This window comes from Lagenorhynchus albirostris, chromosome 14 (assembly GCF_949774975.1).
Source record: "Lagenorhynchus albirostris chromosome 14, mLagAlb1.1, whole genome shotgun sequence".
NCBI classification, from domain to species: Eukaryota; Metazoa; Chordata; class Mammalia; order Artiodactyla; family Delphinidae; genus Lagenorhynchus; species Lagenorhynchus albirostris.
The window spans coordinates 40,449,240-40,469,882 of NC_083108.1; the positions used below are offsets into that span (position 1 = coordinate 40,449,240).

The 20,643-nt window shown below is 37.3% G+C and overlaps 1 protein-coding gene across 1 annotated transcript in view; it reads right to left on the bottom strand.

Moving 5' to 3' along the window:
• Positions 1–20,643, bottom strand: part of ASXL3 (ASXL transcriptional regulator 3) — a 180,349-nt gene that overhangs the window by 148,736 nt on the left and 10,970 nt on the right. The window lies entirely within an intron of this gene.

The window sequence follows — 20,643 nt, forward strand, 5'->3', positions numbered from 1 at the left end:
CTGCAACATATAGGGGTCATTCTGCAAAAATGTCACAAAGGCATACACACCAAAAAAAGAAATGTGAAACCTAAAAACACCAAGTTAATAAATGTATATAATTTCCTTTATTAAAAATTGCTGACATTTTATGGTTTAAGTCATGTTTTCAGGCTGTTAAAATGTTTCTTAAATTTCTAAGACCTTGGAAACATTAGCCTGAATACCACCAAGAGCAGAGAACAAAGTGCTGGTCAGAAATAACCTCACTGGATTCATATTTTGATCAACTTCTCTTGTATTAAAATAAATAAATAAAAACCCTTCATGGCCAAAATGGAAAAAAGCATACAGAAACCCAAGTATCTCATTACAGTGTGTTTTCCAGTTCAGCTCAGTTTCCTTTCTTTTGCCTTTTCCAATTCATTTCAAGTAAATCCCTTCCTCTTCCCATTCAGCCCATCTCAGCTTTATGAACTGAGTCCTATTCTCTTTCTCTCCCCTTCTGTCCTACTTATTTTTGAGTGGAAGTGAAATTTTTTAAACAAAGTATGGGGAATATATGGGACATAGTTAATTATTTCCACAGGCATTAGACCATCAGCCCTGGAAAGCAAGCCCCTTTTATTTACCCAGGGACTTTACATGTAGTGAAATCCGTAAACAACGGTGCCCACACTGCTCACCAACAAGGTCTATAGGACCACCTCTGGGTACAAGAAACAAGTGTACACACATCTTCACAATGACTTCCTCCAAGGGTAGATGACACCTACTTAAATTTTCTGTACCGGAGCTTCTGCACAAGTCATGGCCCCCATGCAACTTAATAATTCTAGAGTCCTAATTTATGATTATTATGAATATTAGACCAGAATTCTCATAATTATTAAGAATTAACAGGGTCACTCTAAAAACTAAAAATTAAAAAGGCTTCCAATATGTTCAAAAGAGCTCTGTGATCTCTTCCACGATCAATGGCTAAATTTCAGCTAGGTCCCTAGCAAAGGTTCTGCTCCTCAAGGCTCTCCAGTGAGTTACATACACAGCCTGCCCTACCTCACCATTAGGGCCACTTTCCTGTTCTCCCCTTTCTAGTTCCCAGGAAATTTCCCCATTTTTTCCTAGTCTGGATCAGGCTCTTAGTTGCAGTTGGTAATTCTTTAAAGAATAGCGAAATAGGAGCTACACTGGAAAGAATGTAGCAACAAGTATGTCACTAGGAAAGAAGGAAAAACTGTCCTCACAGAGGATGCTTTAGAGAGCTGAACTGTCAAGGGGGGAAGACACATAGGCATCGCTGTATAGGAAGAGGACTAAAGTGTAAAAACATTGGTTAAAAAAAAGGCAAGAAGGAAACTGCATAATAGAGCTGCAAAGGGGAAAAGGTTAGGTCACAAAGAAAGGCAGGAAAGATACAGACATGAAAATGAAATAGTCGACAGAATTTTTAAAATAAGAAGAACTGTAAGTAGAACAGTGCATACTTATGACTTACTGAAAGGAGATGCTGTGGTCACATGGACTATATACAGGGTGGGTCTCACCCCAAATGATAGGCAATGCTGGGGACACTAATGGTCTCTCATAGAAGATATGGGCAGAAGGTCAGCAGACACAGACATACACAAGATAGCAAGCAAGGAAGAGGGGAACTGGCAGGGAGAGACACGGGATGGCAGAAAGAGGGGGACAGAGGAGAAGGGAGAGAAAGGAGGAAAACTGAGCTGAACTGGGAATGTCAAAAAGGCAAACTGATTAAATCTAGAAAGGGCCGAAGAGGAAACTCCAGTGTACTGGGTAACGTTTTAGTGGAAAGTTGGGCACACTCGAAAGTGGGGTTACTCACTGTGGAGGATTCCCTGTTTCTCTTCCTGAGTACAGGCCCCTCAGCACACCTGGGCAGCTCCTCCCAGCAATTGAGAGAATTTGGATAGCCCTGTCCCCTTCTCTATGACATCACATCCTACTCTACAAAGGAAGTAAAAGTGCCAAGAATTACATCGTGAAGTGGATGAGAGGCAGGAAGGAAATGATGAAGCCACACAAACACCAGAAGCCCCCCTCAGTTCCTGCAAGACAGAGAAAGGGGACAGAGAAGGAGAGGGTCCTGGATGTGAACAAGCTTCACTGAACTAGCTGTGGGAACATTTAGAGAACAAAAGAGAGAGAGATTACTTCCACGGAACAAAACATGGATAGCATCAAAATAATATGACACATGGCAGAGACATGAATCAGACTCGCAGGCAGCCATACTCCAACAGGACAGTGGGAAGAAGCCACAGAGTGAAACTACAGCCCCAAATGTTAAACCGAGGAACTGCCCACGCCCCAGCGATTGATGTCTTGGCTATGAGGTGTTAACGGTTTCATATGTCCTGCAAAATCATACTCCCTGGATTATCTTTCTTGACATTTTCAAATACAGCTAGTATTTGAATATGTCTTCCTGGTTATGTAACACTTATTTTGAATTTAACATGTTCTTCCAATTGTCTTCCACCTTGTACCTACCTCTTTAGAAACAGGGGTCAAGGATGCAATGGAGCAGGGAAGGGAGTAGGATTATCCACAATTTTTAAGGTCATGTATCATAATAAGATTTTTCTAGAAAGAGGGCCAATTAATATTTTGGATAATCAAAACAGGTTCAAACTGACTTGGTCAATAATGATACAATTGTAACAAAATAGGAAATCCAATTTCAAAGTCTGCCATGGATAATAATTATTTATTAATAAAATCATCTTCTTTTCTGGTTGTAAAAACTGGAAAAATGCAAACTCATACCTATATTATAGAAAACAAAATGCACTCATAAGCTTACAACCAAGAATATTAACCCCTGCTAATATTTGTGTTTTCCTTCTAGTTTTTATCTATTCATACATACTTTTAAAATATAATTATAATTATATAAAGTACATGTATGCATAGTTAGCTGTCTTACTTTTCCTCATGTAATTTAAATTCTTCAAAATGGGCATCATAATTAACACTTAACTGAAGATAGGCATTTATGTTGTTTTAAAACTTAATAAAAATAAGTTTCCAAAGAATATATTGAATGTAAAGTTCTTAGAATATTATTGGGTCAAAAGGATGTGAGCTCTGTCATGTCTCTTGATACACTGTCAACTGTTTCCAGAAATATTTTCACAATTTATACTCTCACCAAGCAGAACTGAATCTGCCTCTCTCTCCACAAATTTGCCAGTATTAAATCTTATCTTTTTAGCAATATTTGCAAACCTAGTAGGACCAAGAAGTTGCAATTCACTGTTACTCTAATTATAGTTTTGTAAATACTAAGGAGAACAAAAACTTTATTTCAAATGAATATCATGTGGGATATGACATGGGATATTTCTGTCTTTCTCATTAATGTGTAAAAAGCTATTTATATAGTAAGACATATTCACTGTTGTGCATGTTAATAACAGATTTTTATTCCTTTTGTTGGTTATTTTTTGGATTTAGGGAGATGATACATAAAGTTCTCTATTTTCACATGAACTACTCCCCATCAGACTTTTCTATTGTGACTTCACCTGCTCTCATATTTAGAAGTTCCTTTTAACCAAAGAGCGCGTAAATATCTGCAAATGTTTCTTGCGGGTATTTTATGCTTTCATTTTTTAATTCATCTGGAATGTTTCCTTTTGTACCCAGGTGAAGAACTAACTTAAGCTCTCACCTCCTACTAATGTTAAGTCAAGATTCCCCAACATAATTTGTTTCATAAGCCGGTCATGGTTAGTGAGGCATCCTCTGGCATACATTAATATTAGGGCAATGAAAACTCCTTTGGATGTGAAACCAATATATAAATGTGGGAACCCAGTATATAAAATGCATAAAAGCAGAGCTGCTGCTGAGGTAGAGATGAGAGGGCTCAGAGCCCCCAGAACTTACTTCCTCTAATGGCTGAAGGCACTTCTGGGAATTTTCAGGGCCTCTGAAATAAACTGCAGACCACGATCCTTGGGGCTCATCCAGGGGTCCTGCTATGCTCCCCTGATTTTCAATCAATTCCTGTGCCAGCACCACCCTGTTTAAATTGCTGTAATATTACAATACACTTCACTATCTGGATAGGACACAGCTCTCATTACTCCTTCTTAAATTTTTCATTGTTCACTTCTTTATATTTCCAGATGAAATTTAGATAGGAATTAAACGAGACATCTCATTAAACTTTGAGGAAATGTACACACATTGTTTCATGTGCTACAGTTTTAGTTTATAAACTGTAATAAGCTTTTTATTAAGTGCTTTATATTTTGGGTTGCAACTGTGAATACACTTTTTTTATAAATTATCCTCACATTGTATCGCTCATACATACAAAAGCCATTGCACTGTGATAATTATTATCTATATGAACAGCTAATTGAATTCGTAATAGTTCTAATAGTATAGAAGTACAGAATCATATTTTCCACAAATACCGTGAATTGTTTCTCCTTTCTAATAGCTCTATGTTTTCTTTCTCCTACATTATTTACTTTGGCTAAAAAAGTGATCTTTTTTAGTCCCTTTCAAAAAATCTTTTGCTGAAAATGGAAATGCTTTATAATTTATTTCCTCAAACACAGGCTCTTAAAGCTGCTGTTTCCCTAAGAAAATCTGTAGCTAGAATTATTAGAGCTCGCACTGCCAAGAAAAGGCTGTAATCAGAAACCATTGGCCAGATATCACTGTCTCTTCTATACAAATCAGAGTCTGTCACAGTGTTAAGTCTTTACCTAAAATGCCCTTTCTTTCTTTGTGAAACAAACTGTTCTGCCATGTTAGAGCTATATTTGTGATTCCACTTGACTCTGTCTCCCTGAGTTGTGTCTTGTATCTCTCATGCTTCCTTCTCATGCACTAAAGTCCTCGCAATTCTCCACTATCTTCTTTCTTCCTCATTTTTACTCCCAACAGGTTGCAAATTCAGCACTGCTCTCCCAAAAGTGGAATTTCCATGGCTAAGGACACAAAGCACACACACAATCAGTGGCCTCCCTAGCAATGGATTCACTTGTACTTTTCATAGGATATGAACAGATGTGCAGAACTGGCAAACACACCACTGGATGTCATCTTTACTAATGTGACTAACTATATCAGAGCCTATCTCAAAGACATTTAGATTTGAGGCAAGACATTTGACATTTGAGGCAAGACAGACTCTTGTCCCAGAAACCTCTTCTCCCAGACTTCTACATGCCCCAGTAGGAGGAGAAAAAGAAACCTGCAGACAAAGATAGCAATATAGTTAAGAGAAGGAAAGAGGTATTTGCTCAATCACTGAGGACACAGGCCATGCTAAGAATGTATTTTTCTGTTTTAGGTTCATCCTTTCAGCATTCTTCTGGTCCAGGAATACTATGTAACAAACATTTTAAAGCTTATTCAAGCTGACTCAGAAAAGTCATTTCCAGTATCCCTAAGATAAACACATTAGACCAGTGTTCATCTAATGGTTGAAGTCTTGGTCCTTCAGGCCCTGAAGAAAATTTTCTGAGCTTACTTGACTGCAAAATAAAAAGATTTCTACAACTTAAAATCACATCAGTGATACATGTTTAGATCTCTCTCTAACATTAAAGTGTCTTCCCTTAATCCATATTGGCAGTTCACTAAAATGTTTAGCTATTTAAGGCCTCATGTATTAGGTAAACGATTTGAAGGTTATAACAATAAACCATTATATAGCTCTCTACAATTACAGAGTGTTTACACACAACATATATTATTTCATTTGCTTACATACAACATATATATATACACACACACATATGTATGTATGTATATATATATATATTTTTTTTTTTGACCCTGACAACAACTCAGTGAGATGCATATAAGAGGCAGGATTAACTTCCTCTGAGATGCACGAAGTTGAAGTAATTGGTCCAAGGTCATAAAGCTACCAAGTGGAAGGACAGGACTTGTACACATTATGATATTGCTGATGACAATGTTTCAATACAATAAAAGCAGTTAATATGTATTAGACAACTCTTCCGTGCTAAGTCTCCGGAGGTTTTACTTGTATTACAATAGACTCCTGGCTTCATATATTTAACATTCCCTATTTCCACTGTTCTTGAGATACCTCAAAGGTCCATGTCATTTTGATGAGACATAAATCTGAATGGCTGATAGTATTCAGATGAGAAAATTAACCACATAGAAAGTGACAGCACCTTGCCCACCACCTAATATCTGTACCTCAGGTTGCTGTCTGCTCCTAACATATGTGGTTACTAGTTAAGGGTTTAAGGGTGATGTTTACAATTTTTCTATTCTACTTGCATGCATTTTATGGGGAAATTACATGCTATAGTAATATATGTGAATGTGTGACTTAAAAGATGCAGAATTTTTGTTATAATAGCCTTGAGAATCAGGCCTATTTCACCCAGAAAAAGGAGATGTCCAAGAAGATAGAGTGCCTCTGAGACCAGGCACCTAGGAAGTGATGGGTCTAGCCAACACTGAAGTCTGCCTTTTACTAAGTTAAATTACTTATTGCCTTGAGCACAAGGCTTTTACAGAAACTGCGGGCCTACAGTCAAGATATTATATGCAATATCGACCTCACAATCCCCATTTCAGCAATCTCACACTTAAGAACAATCAGATATTTCCTTGAACTCTCAGATAATGGTTTAAACTGTACTTTCCCGTGGTAGCACCTGTCGTTAATTAACATTATCTGTTTAAGGATATTCTTCCAGTTACACTGCAAGCCTCATGAGATTGAAGTCCTTGGTCCTCATTCATGTCTGTAGCATCAGATTATAGCACCACTAAGTAGGCTTCGATGAAGACCACGTTAGTTTGGAGTTGCCATATATTAGGAATTTTTATAGAATAATAAAGAAGGTTATGAGCTTTGGAGTCAGATGAAGCAGGAACACCTACTCACTAGCTGTCTGATCTTAGATATTTAACATTCCTGAACTCAGTTTCTTCATTTCCTCATTTATAAAAACGTTGTGAGGACTAACTGAGATAGTAAGTGTAAAAGCACTGATTATTTCCGTGCGCCAAATGATTGCCTACAGCAACGTGTTAGTAAACACTGGCTAATACTATTGGCTGGGGGGAAAAAAGCCCCCTTTGAGCACGGCCTAGAAACAGGAATCTTTTCAACACAAAGAAGAGAGCTATAAAAAAAATTACGATGGGCATTACCTGGGGTGTCTCTGAGATTTCCTGCGTAAACTGCACTAGGGTTTCTACAAATCAAGTTAGACACATATTGCCACCCCTTGTCACCTGATCATGGCCAAATTTATTCCCTCTGGATTCAGACGTAAACCTGCACCATGCGGTGCTTGGTTTCATCACCCCACAGTCTTCCTCCCTGTGTTTAACAAGAGGGATTGTACACCACGGCACTCTTTTGGACACTGCGCTGTTACCTAGGAAGACAAGCACCCTGCGGGGACAAATTATCCTGTTATGCATGTGCTACAAATCAAATAAAAATAGAGAATAGCAGCAGCAACAACTTACTTCCAACAATATATATGAACAGACAAACTTTCCTGTAACTATGACAGACAGTATCATAGAATATTCATCTAGAAGGAAGTTCTGTCTTACAGTTAAGTTATTTTGGTTGCCCAGCTTCATAAAACCCGAGCAGAGCTGAGAGTAGAGAGATGGCTTACTGAGGCCTGGAACAGTTCAGAGAGTGATAAGTACCTGAATTGGAAGATAAAATTCTATGCGATTGAGAGCTGACTTCTAATTTCCTATGGGATTTTGGCAACCTTGTTCTACCTCAGTAAGTTTCTAAGCTTTACAAACAGTTTATACTCCTTTTACACACAGAAAATGAAAGTGAAAGACACCTAGAATTCCTACAATGTTCTAAAAAAGGTAAAAGAACAATATTAATAATTATTTAAATGATGATACATACAAAACCGGTTTTAAAAAGTCAGACGTCCCTTTAATGAAGAAGAAATACTTATACCACAAAAATATGCAAATAGTCTATTCAGAACCTACCAGTTATTAAAAACGTTTCTTCTGTGTATCAAGTAAAAATTCTGCTTTCCTATTACTTCTACTATGTAGTCCTAGTTTTTGCCTTTGAATGTGACATATATTTAATATTCAATTACAAGCACTTTGCTATCATAGAAGCTTAAAGTAAGGTAATTGTGTTACATGAATTTCTAAAATGGGATCCAATAATTTATTCACAGGATATATTGCCACCTATTTGAAAACACTATTAGGGGCCCAGCCTCCCTTTATCCCCAGGCTAATGGATCCTTGGTTTCTTCCATCAGTCCTCATATAAAATAGCTTGCAGACTACCTTCCAAATCACCCTTCTTTGAATATTCTTGAGTTTGCCGACGTCACCTGTAAATCACATCTTTAAGAATTATACTCATTGAGATAAATTAGCTAAATACCATTGATAAATATTCTAAATGTAGTCTGATTGAAACAATCTGTATGGTAAAACTATTACTTCTCTTTTTCTAACTCGTATATATACATTACGTTAATACAACCTAACACAAAACTTGCTCTTTTTCAGCAGTCTTCACACTGTCAATCAACTAAAACTTCCAGATCGTTCAACATTTGCTTCTGAAACCACATGCATAATTCTGTGGTGTATTTTCCAAACTTGCCAGACATAAATGTATCTCTAATGCACCAGTGTTTGTTTCAATCCATTTTTGAAGGCTCTGAAATCCTATTATTCCCTAATACCTGATTATTTAAGGTAACAGGTAAATTTTGTGTTATCCACAAATTTGAGAAATATTTACCCCAGTTAAATTTCATCTTTTTAGGTGCAGGCTGTTCATCCAAGCTTCTAAACTTCTTTTGGAATCATTATTCCCTTGTCCAACTGTTCAGTTTCCCTTTTTATTTTCTGATATCCACACATTTGACAAGCATGATTTGATGGATTCCTCCAAGTTATTCATGACAGGTGAATAATGCAATGAAAAACAAAGCAACAAACCATGTGGCTGCCACTGGGATCTCCTTTCAGAATGATACTCATTAGCCAATCGGTATAATTTGTCTACAGAAGTTCAATCTGCTAAAAATTCATTTAATTATACTATCGCCCAGTTCATATTTGCCCATCACTTTTAAAAGAGTCCCACAAGAGACCACATCAAAGTGACTGTCTGAAATTTAGCTCCAACAGGCACATCCTCCTGCTGTATGTCTAACAATCCTATCAAAAATAAATAAATTTAATTGGACATGAATTAACTTAGAGAATCCATAAGGGCTTCCAGGGATCACTACTTCCATTTCTGTTTAAAAATGCACTCTAGAATTTTACTGGGAGTTGAGATAAAGATCTACAGTCTATAATTTCAAAAAATTTCTTTTCCTCCTTTTTATACTAATAATAACAATAGAAAATACACAACAGTTACTCTGCATCAAACTCTATTCTAACATACAAGCTTACTTAATCCTCCTAACAACCACCTTATCATACTTAGGTGACACCATTATCACCCTCATTTTACAGATGACAGATGAGGGAACTAAGACGCAAAGGTGTTAATTTGACTCTCCCAAAGTCACACAGCTACAAAGTGGTTCAATTCTTGGACAACTGATCCCCTGTTCTCTGTGATTTTCCCCATGATTATCAGCAGCGCTCCTGATCACATCTGCAGTTTTTCAGTGTCTTGTTTGTCGTCAAACTCATATTTGGTCATTTCTTATCCCATCTAAAACACAGTGGATATAACTTTTATATTACTTTCCTTATCACACCTTCTTTTAAAACTATGCATTAGTTTAAAGAAGAAAAATACAGTGAAATATTTCAAAAATGAGAAATCATGCCCAATGATCAAGCTGCTGTGACTGTGACCTAGACCATGGTACCAATTCCAAGGCAGCTAAAATGCAGAGGCAAACAGTCTACGGGAGTTAACTCCTGTTAGCGTAGAGACATTGGTTTATCAGAGTAGATAAGGTTTTCCTATTCCTAAACTAAGAGAATCATCTCATATGGAAATTCATACAGAGGCACTGGGTGGTAATAGGATCTTCAAAGGCAAACATAGAACATACATAAATTCTATTGTTGAACCTCTCACAAAATCTAAACATAACACAAAAATATAATAATTGAGACTAATTAGGTGAAATAATGCAGTTAGATAGTATTCCCAAGGTCCAGTATGATTAAATTAAGAGTATATACCCTAATGACGACTTAGAGTTTATTTATATTTTACTACTATAGGTAGATATGACAACTCTGAAAAGCAGACTTGCAGATGGTAGAATAAGATATTACGAAAATTAAGAAGTTTAATGTGTATATTTGTCCACATGTGGGAGACTAAACACCTGTCCATATGGAAGTCTCTGGTCAAAGCCAGCCTTCTCCTCAGGATAACATTCTGAAGAAGCAATCAGTTGAGACCCCAAATTTCCTTATCTTGGAAATCCTTACAAGGTGCTCAATAATACCTTAATAATAGCAAGTAGTACTTACATAACGCCAGAAATCATTTTGTAATAAATATAGGCGAGGCACTTTTCTAAGAACTTGACTTATGGTAACATATTTAGTTCTCAAAATCACCTATCAAGGTAGGTATTATTTTTCTGTAGATGAGAAAATTAAGATGCAGATATTTTAATTCACTTCTTCCAGGCTAGTCCCAAGTAACAAGCAGAGTGGAGTTTCAAACTCACACCCTTGAACTCCAAGTGTTTCACCACCACAATATGCTACCTTGTAGCAAACAGTCCAAACTTACTTGGAGGGTAATTTAGCAGTACTATTAAAATGTAAAAGGTAGGTGGTCCCATTTGTTGAACCTAGTCTGTCTTTAGGTATTTTTCTTACAGAAATCCTCAGCTCTTCCTGCATGTTCAATAAAGCACCATTCAGAACACTTTTATGAAAGACATAATGTAAGAGAGAGATGGTTAAATAAATGAAGGCGCATACATACCACAAAATATTACACGGCCATTAGAAAGAAAATATGTACTGACTGATACAGGAGGATATCCACAAGAAAGTGATGACTAAAAATAAGCAAGCTGAAGAACAATATGTATAGGAACTTCCCTGGTGGTCCAGTGGTTAAGAATCCACCTTCCGGGGCTTCCCTGGTGGTACAGTGGTTGAGAGTCCGCCTGCCGATGCAGGAAGATCCCACATGCCGCGGAGCGGCTGGGCCCGTGAGCCATGGCCGCTGAGCCTGCGCGTCCGGAGTCTGTGCTCCACAATGGGACAGGCCACAACAGTGAGAGGCCCACGTACCGCAAAAAAAAAAAAAAAAGAATCCACCTTCCAACACAGGGGACGTGTGTTCGATCCCTGGTCAGGGAACTAAGATCCCACATACCGTGGGGCAACTAAGCTTGCACACTGCAACTACTGAGCCCACGTGCTCTGGAGCCCGTGTGCTGTCACTAGAGAGAGGCCCGTGTGCTGCAACGACAGATCCCGCATGCTGCAACTAAGACCCAACTCAGCCAAAGAAATAAATAATTTAAAATTAAAAAAAGAACAATATGTAGAGGAGGTATATATTCAAGTACATGTGGTAAACATACAAATACACCCACAAACCCCCCACACACACACACATTCACACCAGATAAAAATATTCAAACACTTAACAATTGTTACCCTGGAGAGTGGCAGAAAAGCAAAATCAGAAGGAGGAAATTTTATACTTTTAAAATATCTGTGTATACCAAACGTAAGGTAGATAGCTAGTGGGAAGCAGCCGCATAGCACAGGGAGATCAGCTCGGTGCTTTGTGACCGCCTGGAGGAGTGGGAGGGAGGGAGACGCAAGAGGGAAGAGATATGGGAACATATGTATATGTATAATTGATTCACTTTGTTATAAAGCAGAAACTAACACACCATTGTAAAGCAATTATACCCCAATAAAGATGTTAAAAAAAAATCTGTGTATTTAGAAGCACAAATTACTTTCATAATCTTTAAACTGTATATGAAGATAATCTCTATATTATACAACTTATATAATAGATGCATCTATCATATAATATTTAACAACTAACTTAAAATCAGTTCCAAAACAAAATACAAATGAATATTCAAACACCAAAGAAAGAGTTATATGCCCTATACTCTAAAGCACAATGGGGAAAATAAAATGCAGGTATATTGAATTTTTTCCAAAGCAAGGATTACTCATCATTCAATCTGAGTCAGGGGAATTCTTCAGCGTTATTCTCACAGACTAGCCTGAAATGACACAGCATCCAGATGTAGCTGCCAGAAGGAATCAGTTGCAAAATATATCTTGAGATAATTGTAGAAAATGACTTTGTTATATGGGATTATTTGACTCTGACCACTTAAATGTTGAAGAATGACAAAAACAATGATGCTTGCTTTGTTACAGTTAATAGTAACTCTTCCCCTGACTGTAGTTAGACAATAGCATCACCTCCTTGATAATTCATTGATTTAACAAATATTTACCAAACACACACACATGCACACACACACATCCACACACCCCAAAATGAAATACAATAAAACATGCCATCACCATCTCTGGAGACACTTAACCTCTGGTTTACTATAGTTGAGGAGGGAAGGGCGAGAAACATCTAATTTACTTACAAATGACTTAAAAAGAAGGAGACTAAGCCATGTCTTCTTCCATATCCATTCAAAATGTTGGTTTAGTCTACACAGAAATGACTCTTTCCTACCATATTCCAGTGATGGATGGTATTACACGTCAGATTCTATGGAAGTAGTGATGATCATCACGGTGTTTTTTTCTTTTTGGTCATTGCTATATTTCTGATCTACCATGGCACATGGTAAGCACTTAATAAAACTTGCCTAATGAATGAAAACAAGATAAATAAATGGCAAGGAAAAAGTGATGTACTGAATTTCTTGTTTTGTGGACATATTATTCTCTTCTTCTGAAAAATACCCTTTTATACTGTTATTTGAATGGGAGCCATTGTATTCCTGTAGATACTGAAGAGTTGCCTACTAATGATGGGGTGGTGGGGTGGCAAGGGGAGGGGACACAGGGAGGGTTAATCATTGATCTTCCCCAGGATACATTAGCCTAAAACTCAAGAAAACAAATATCGGTTGCTTTCTGGTAATAACGCCATGTGATGAAACCATGAGACTTGTTGGGAGCCATGCTCCTAGTCATGTGGAAGAAGCCAGACTCAGAAAATAAGGCATCTATACAGAGCGAAGCAAAGATCAGAGTGCCCTGAAAGACTCATTCTTTCTTTCCAGGTGTTACTGAGGAACTTCATTCACCTATACTGGTTATGTTCATACAAGTCTTCTAATAAACTCTCCTTCTCACTAAATTGGTAAGAATTGGATTTTAGTCACTGTTTGTGACCAAATGTTCACGACCAAGGTGTCTGTTATACCAATTATTAAGCCCTCAGTCGGTTCCCTTCACAGGACCTAAAAAAAATGTACAAAATAGATTGTTTCTAAACCTGATGTTAATTTTTGATTCCTGTAGATGAATAGAAGAGTAGCTATTACTAAAAATTCTTAACCAAATAAGAATCATAAATGCAGAGTTAGTCTTTTGTCAAGCATGCACTTTGAACATCCAGAGACAACAGTTAAAAAATTAAACAATTGTATAAAATTAGGAACTCACCAGGCAAAGCTATGAATAATTCTAGCAGTAAGAAGTCTTTACCTAGAACTCAACTCTGATGAATAGTCAAAAGAACTTCTGAATCCCAGGCTTCAGAAAGAGGGCCAACATTTAAAAAATGTGAAGAAGGTATCCTAATATTTTAACGATACGATCTACAGGCTTTCTATAGACCAAAGGGTTTATGTGACATGTGCTTTCCTGTCTCTAATTGGAATCATACATAAAAATCTACCGTAACTATTTATACTAAAAGCCAAGTCAAAGATCTGCCACCAGATTTACAGTACTCAAGTAATTAAGATATAATTAAAGTATCTGCATCACAATTTATACTAAATGCATTCTTGGGGCAATTACTTTGATATTCTACTTGACGTATTACCCACCTTAATATTAGCCAAATTTTCCAGGTTTGCATCCAACCCTCCTTTCAGGTCCTGTTTCTTAAACTAGGTGCTAGAGAAATTGAAGGCCATATTTATCAGGGCACAAAGCAACAGAACTGGTTTCAATCAGCCCATATTTGTTGATATGAAGTATGGGCTGAGTCTCTTTAAGGGGGCAATGGAACATTAAAACTTACCTTTGCCAACAAAAGATTCTTTATGAAATCAGATAGTCCCTATTGCTTTTTAGCTGTCCTCAGTCCTGATTTTACCAGTTGAGTTTTGCATACAACCAGGCTGGGAGCTCATTATACCATAATGCCACGTTTATGTCAGAATGAAGAAAAATGATTAGCTCCGATGTGATCAAAATATCTATCCCTTTGAAAGAAATACAAATAAGAGTTACCTATTAACCAACTCTAAATTAGTGCTTACAGAAACTCTTACTTAGATTTTTTCTAGAGGTTGCCATTCAGCATTATTGAATTACTCCTGAAGATAAATTAGGCCAGATGTTTTTCTCCTAGATTCACTCAACTACAGGCAGTAGGCATTAAGCCCACAAGGAATCAAATTCTCCCTGTAGAAACTATCTGTAGAAAAAGCTTTGAGAGTTCTGTTAACCACCTTGACGTTCAGGTTTTAAGAGCTAATTACACCTGCCATCGGGTATAGAGAACCTATAGGAGAACAAACACTGGAATATTCTGTAGGTTACCTGGTACAAAGGGAAGACAAAAACAAAATGTATCATCTCCATATTATTGGGAATTAAAATGAGAAGATGAAAGTCTGCTTTGTGACCCTAGCAATTCAGTGGTGGCTTTGCCTATAATAATTACTATGAAGTAGCTACACCCCCACACAAAGGCCAAAAAAATTTAAAGATAAGGAATTCATTGTGAAAATCAATGTCTCCTACAGATAAATTATGCTGTACTGAAAATTATAGTTTAACACGTAAGGGACTGTGCACCAACAACTCCACTGCCATTTGAGCAAAAGACTGGTAGAAAATTCTAGGAAATCTGGTTTTGAGTTTTTGCTTCTGAGCATGGAACGGATAGGGCTGCATACTGGTGAGTTCAAGGGCTGGACAAACATTGTTCGCCTGGTTTAAGATGCATATGGTCAACACATTCCTTGTGGTATGAAAGTCTGCAGGATTTCAAGACAAGTTTTCTTCATTTTTTCTCCCTTTTCCTACATGAAAAGGTAGGGCTCAATGGGGAGTCTGTCAGCTGTCAGGAGTTTCTGTGTGCTGTATCTAGAGAAGAGTGGAAACTGGTGGGAAATAGCCCGAGGGTGACCAAGCCCTCCATGGAAGGGAAATGGAGACAGAACTCTCTGAGACAGACTGGGAAATATAATCCCTTAGTGGGGGTGTTCCTTTCTACCAGCACTCCTCTTGGCAAAAAAAAAAAAAAAAAAAAAAAAGAGAGAAAGAGAAAGAAAGAAAGAGAAAGAAAGAAAGGAGGTGTTATTACAGTATCTGCTTTCCTGTTCTCAGTGGTGTGGAAATCTGGCCATACCTTTTCAATGTGAAACAGACTTTGTCTGGACTTGGGAACCTGAACTTGTTGAAAATGTCCAGGTGCCCTTTTTCTATCTCTTCAACTATTTTAGAATTCAATTCCCTGTTAACAATAATTGTTCCACTCTTTCTGGTTAGAAAACTGTCCTCCTCAGTAGACAGATGGAAGGAAAAGCACTTATTTTATCAGGAAAAAAATAAACAGAATTATCTTAAGAGAGAATATAGAAGAATTTTCTGTGAATGAAAATCCTCTATTGTTTTCTGGTTTAAAAATATCAAAGATTTTTACTGGAGAGGATGATTTTACAAAGCAATTTAATGCAATGAAGAAGAAAACAGGGACTTAACCTTGTTTGCTTTCCTTACCTCTTAAGCATGTAATGAAGCATTTAGTGTCTCATAAACAAAGGGAAAAGGTGGCCTGGAACAAAAACATCTGTTTTGCTATCAGGACTGTATCTGTCAGGACAGGCAGGGATAGGAAACAGTAAAAATCTTAGTGGATTAAAACAGATGTTGATTCCTCATTCACATCTACATGTCCAATCAAGACACAGGGTGACGGAAATTTCATGTAGTCAGCAGCTTCTGACATCAACACAGCCGGGAAAGAAAAAGGTGAATCAAAGCCTGACTAGAGGGACTAAGACCACGCACCTGGTAACACCTGACTTCAAGGGGCAAAGAAGTTCCACCCTGCGCCAACCTACTGCCTATAACAAAATCGCCAGTCAGCCATTCATTCAAGACAGAGGAAGAGATTAGAAAACAATAATAATTTAGTCGAAAACAATCTTTTTCTCTCCGTAGGGTCTCTCCAACACAACTGAAAACAGCTGACCCTTGAGCAGCATGGGTTGGAACTGCGCAGGACCACTGATAGATCTTTTTCAGTAAGTACGACACGATCCACAGCTGGTTGAATCCATCGATATGGAACCACAGAGGCAGAGGAACTGCAGGTAGGGAGCACCAACTCCCTATACAGATTTTCGGATCTGCGGTTGGTCTGTGCCCCTAACCTCTGTGGAGTTTTAGGATCAAGTGTGTATGCAGAAACACACAGGAAAAAAAAAATTATGACAAAACACTAAGCTTTATTAAAGTCCCACTGCTCGTTTCTTCATCATTCATTTTTCTGGATGACACCTTTAATGTGCTTCAAGTTGCTTCTTTCATTTGTTAAAACCTGCCTATGACTATCACCTAGTACCAGGAGAATAAGAGACAATTCTTGAAAAGATGCACTGGAAGACTGGACTAATTTTAAAAGGGCCTCATTCTCCACTAAAGCTTTTAACAAATGAAAATAACTTGCATGAATCTTGCATTTCCTACCATGAAGCCAAGCTCATTCAATAGTGAGTTCTGGAAAAAGGGGAAAAAAACAGTCATTAGAAGATTAAAAGGTGATACAGTATCTATATTTGCTCATTGATTTTTGTTTTTCCTACTGATAATCCCTCTATTCCCATTTAGTTATTAGAACTTGGTTTGTGAAGACAGCATTAGCTAAAAGTGGTAAAACAGACATATAAAAACTGGAGAAAGGATGAGAACAGGAGATAGATGATATTTTTGTTTATATTTAACAGTCTTTATTTATTTTTCTCATTTCCTCATTAAAGATCCTGTTGGGTTAAATGTGCTTTTCTCTTTATACACAGTAGCATCTCTGCCTAGAGCAAACCATGAATAAACATCAACACTCAGTGCCATCCACCTTCATCCAAAATGAAAAGGTATGGGGATTTCCCTGGTGGTCCAGTGATTAAGACTCCGCGCTTCCAATGCAGGGGGCATGGGCTCGATCCCTGGTCGGGGAACTAAGATCCCACATACCGTGTGGTGAGGCAAAAAAAAAAAATCAAAATGAAAATGAAAAGGTATGGTTAAATTTCCACAAGGCTAAGAGCCATTAAATGAATAAATAAGAAGTGACAGCAATAAGACTGTGATGCCCACAGAATTCTATATGAAATAAGGAGTCATTATCTTATGCTGATCTTATCTCAATATTCAGAGAAATGAGTGAGGATTTACATTATGGAAAAGAACAGTTTGCTCTATTTCGCTAAACTAACATCCTCTAAGGGTCATGATCATCCCTGTGAAGAAAACTTGGCATTTAGTCAGTGAATAAAAATATTTACTTGCCGCCAGAAAGTACCTGGAAGCTTCATCTAGAATTATGTATTTTGTGAATTATGCTAAACTACGTTATAAATACTATATAAAGACCATTAGAATATAACTCTATTTAAAGAAACTTGTCTGTGAGGGAAAACAGAACAGAAACCATCCATTGTAACTTCTAGCCTCTAAATCAGGAAAGTTAGTTCCAGAGGAAACACCCCAAAGAAATCTTCGGAATCTTCGCAATGGCTGCCTAGGCTTTAACATCTTGAAAATGTGAAGCAAATATCATTAAAACAATACCAGAAAGAATGAATAAGAAAGTATCTAACTTTAATATGCTTAATATTAAAGTTATATGCTTAATATGCTTAGCTCTTAAGTTGGGCAGACATGGGTTTTAATCATTGCTCCACTACTTACTAGCTCAGCAAATTAACTCATCCTCTCCAAAAGCCCAGACAATGGCATTTATAATGTTTTCCCAGCACACTTTCCATCTTCATTGGTGCTTTTGTATAATTTGCTTCTGCTGTATGTGATCCCTGTATGGTAATCAATCATGTCACCTCATACTGGCCATTGCTGTCGATGAGGGATGGGTATATCAGCCAAGTAGGACAAAGTAAAGGCTTCCCTGGGAGGGCGTTTACTGAATAAAATAACAACAACAACAATAATAATAATGAGGAGGAGGGAAAGAGATTCTTTTTATGCTGGTGTGCTAGGCTTGGAGGATGCAGGTCTGGGGTGCAGTAACCATCCTATCTTGACCAAGACTTCTATCGGACCCTGTCTGCAGTATGAGGCCAAGAAAAAACAAAGACAAAAGATGGAGAGAAAGCAAATACTTTGATGACATTCTCTATATCTCTACACCCACTTACAACCGAAGTCCACCCTTGGACTTCTCAGTTTTGTGAGCCTTTTTGCTTAAACTAGTTTTCACTAAATTTATTTCACTTGCAACTGAGAGAAGCTCAACTGACACTCTAAATCTCAATCTCTTTATTTAAAAAGGTAGATAATACTACAATGTGTCTCCTAGGTTTGCTCTTAGGATTAAACAATATAATGCATATAACAAGTTAGTGTAGTATCAGGTATACAAGCACCCAATAAGTATTAGCTATTATTAGCCATTATTGGTCATAATAATGGCTAATAATAGTAATTGTTATTGTTAGTAATTGTTATTTTAATTGTTAGTTAATTGTTATTTTAATTATTAGTTAATTTAGTAATAGTAATGTTTTATGATAGCTGATATACAAAGTCTATTCCATCATTATATCAGATTTCTACACTCTCAAAAGGAGGCTATGACATTAAGCTTATAAATATTTTACTTATGTGTATAAAGGAGATTATTAACTTTGCAAACATTTCCAATCTGTGTTGTAAATCAATACACTAGATAATTCTCTTTTTGGTTTGCGAGTCATAGAAAGCCTTTACAGATCATCACTGTGCCTTATTAAAATCAAACATAAAAGAAGATTACTTTTAGGTTACTGAATTTCTACTATACCTTGCAACTTTAAATTTACAAAAAAAGTATCTCTTGGGCCCTAAGGGTTTTTTGTTTTTTTAATGATCATTTCCCAAAGGTCAACGTTCATATCTTATTGCAGTCACATGGTACCTAACATATTAATGGCAGGAACTGAATATTTTTCATTGCCATTGATTTCATTAAATTATTATCTCAGAGTAACAAAAGAGGCTAGTGAATTGACAGCAGACACAGATTTTCAAAATCTATCAGTTGTCCAACTGAGTCTCAGGAAATTTGATCCCTTCTCTAGATTGCACAATGACAATGACACAGAAATAAATCAAGAAGACAGAAGTGTTACAGTTCTGCAGATCTTTTGAAAACTTTTAAAAACTTAGCTCTAACAGCTCCTCTGAAAAATCTTCTTTGACTCATTCACTTTAGTTAACTATAATAAGCACCATCCTAACACGAGGTAGTGCATCAGGCACTCGGGAAAAATTATAAACAAGAAAGTAAACAACTAATTATAATATACTGTCCCAACTATGAAGTGCTTTGGGAACGTGTAAAAACTTCTCAAAGGAAGCTGAAATCTGAAGAAAGTGTGGGAATTTACCAAATGAAAAGAAACAGAAGGGGAGGGAGGGAGGATTTTACAAAGAAAAGGAACAACATGTACCAAGTCAAGACAAAATATGGGACAGTATGATAAATTCAAAGATCTAACAGTACTTTATATGACTGTCATTTAGAATGACGATGGTAAGAGAATCAAGCAATGAAACTGGAGATATAAGCAAAAGACAAACCTGAAGGATCTTGAAGCAAGTGGCACGATACTCTTAGAATCATGGGAAGCTATTAAAGGGTTTTTGAAAAAGAGGTACTTTGAATATTCCCCATTAGCAACTCCAGATACACTTTTTACCCTTCTCCACCCAGCTTTGTGACCCAGTAGGCTGACAACTGAATTTCCTCAATGGAGGTCCTCTGTCCTCTGACTAATGGGTGGGTTCAGCCAATAGGGGGCACCAACTGGAGATCAGTGGATGGAAGAAGAGTGGAGCGAGTGTCAATGTACATGTTTTCCCCTCTTGCAGGGGTGAGGGCTGGCAGCGGCTATGTTCCACCACGTATGGTCACAGCGTCTGTCAGTCACCCTTCTCCTATAATCAGAGCCCACATCACTGCAATAACCACTCCCTGCTCTGCTTGGCCCTTCCAGTCTAAGGATAGTTACATCTTCCTGCTGGTGATATCCCCGATTTGTCTCACTATCCCTTGTTCTTTTCTTTTATTGTGCCCTAACTTTCTTCAATCACCCATTTTAAGATAATGCCATCTGTTTCCCACAGGAACTAAGTCAGACTCAGGGGGATACCATGAACCAGTTCTACCTCTGAAGAAGCAGCTGTGGATGTAATAAG